This window comes from Piliocolobus tephrosceles, unplaced genomic scaffold (genome assembly GCF_002776525.5).
Source record: "Piliocolobus tephrosceles isolate RC106 unplaced genomic scaffold, ASM277652v3 unscaffolded_44692, whole genome shotgun sequence".
Lineage (NCBI taxonomy): Eukaryota > Metazoa > Chordata > Mammalia > Primates > Cercopithecidae > Piliocolobus > Piliocolobus tephrosceles.
This window is the reverse complement of record NW_022329523.1, coordinates 1-1,651: the sequence shown is the minus strand read 5'-3', so window position 1 is coordinate 1,651 and position 1,651 is coordinate 1. Positions and strand designations below refer to the sequence as shown.

At 50.6% G+C, this 1,651-nt stretch overlaps 1 pseudogene; it reads right to left on the bottom strand.

The window, feature by feature from the left end:
• Nucleotides 1–576: 576 nt before the first annotated feature.
• LOC113224419 lies at nucleotides 577–1,377 on the bottom strand (annotated as a pseudogene).
• Nucleotides 1,378–1,651: the final 274 nt, after the last annotated feature.

The window sequence follows — 1,651 nt, the reverse complement described above, 5'->3', positions numbered from 1 at the left end:
CAAATGCCCATCTGATTACCACACAATTTCACATGATTACTGTGGTTAGAACTGTTTGGAGGGTGACACAATGGGTGGTGCTTAATTCTGTGTCGGGAAGGTGGGGAAGACTTCCTAAGAAGTGGCATTAGAGCTGGTGGAAGGGTAATTACAATAGAGGAAGAGAAGGCCTGGATGATAGACTTGGGACCATTTAGTGGTGGGTCATTGGTTACTGGATCATTGGTTAATGGGAAGGGGTTTCTACACTGAGGAAGTGGAAGGGACATTCGTGGCACATTGTGGAGAGTAACAGGCAGAAAGCTGGGCATGGACACATACGCCCTCACTGGTATGGTGAAATGTCCAACAGCGTGGGTGTGGGCACTGCCCAAATTCTTCACCCTGGAACAACTGAGGGTAGTGGAAAATGGGATGGGAAAGGGAGGATGGTGGGAAATCCTCATGGCCGTCACTGACTCTCCAGTCTGGAAGCCCACGGAGAAGTCAATCAAATTTTCTATTGCACACACGCTGACACCCACACAGGGAAGACTTTTGATCTTTAAAGGGAGCTGCCTCATTCTCCCGCCCGGCTCAGTTACCTGTCGGTTCTGGCATCGCCTCCCAGTGCCCTAAGAATTCCCTAAGCCAGTGATCGCAGTCTCCCACTGAGAGCTTCCTGAAATACTTTTCCGGCCCTCTTTCTTCCATGTCTCCTTGATCTTACTGGCTTCATGATTAATTACTGTCCAGGTCATTTTCATCATGTCAAAGGGGAGAGATTTCTCTCCGTTGGTGGCAGATTGCCAGGACGTACCAGGGCATCGTTCTGCTTTACGTTGACAAAACATCTTGACCTGCAGCGTGGAAGGACCTGCAATCCAGACACAAAGCCATCATCCTCCACTTCTGAGAGGTCCATCGTCTTCCAACAGGTCAAGTGTTTCTCTGCATATTTAGGGGCCTGTATTCTTTCTGCCCTGACTTGCCCTTTCCTGCCCATTGGGTCCCATGTGTCTCTATGGTTGGGCCAATGATCAATACACAAATACACCTAAAGCCCCTCCCCACCTGTGCTCTTCCCTCCCCTCTCTTGCTGCCTGCCTCTGTTTCCCCACCCCATTCCACACTTACCACTGGTCTTTATCTGGGGTTTGATATCAAGAAGGAGCACCGTGAGGTCTCGACCCACTTCTCCCAGCGTTTGGGTCAATTCTCCCCACGTGCTGGTGGCATTTACCTTCTTCTCCAGGAGACCCAGAGGCTTGACCATGTTGCTGTCACTGTTGTACTGAAGGAAAAGATTTTTATTCATGAAGACCCGCACTTCACACCAGGGCTGCCCCAGTCTGGACCATGATTTTACAATGAAGTCGAAGCAAAGAGAGTGAGCACCTGTGACCGAAAAATGCAGGTGAGGTCCAGGACACAGGAGGAGGCCCATTAGAACCCACGCTTCTGGGACCCAAATCTCCCTGGACCAGGCCAGGCTGGCAGAGGGGGTCGGTTCCATTCCAGACTCCCTCAACCCTCCGGATCCCTGCTCCCATCTCCCCATGACTGTCTGGGGTGAGATACTTGATGGGATGGAGGACTCTTGGGGTGCACTTAGTGTTAACACAGTTAACAGGAGGATTCATGTCACAAATACTTTTAGCAACATCTACCA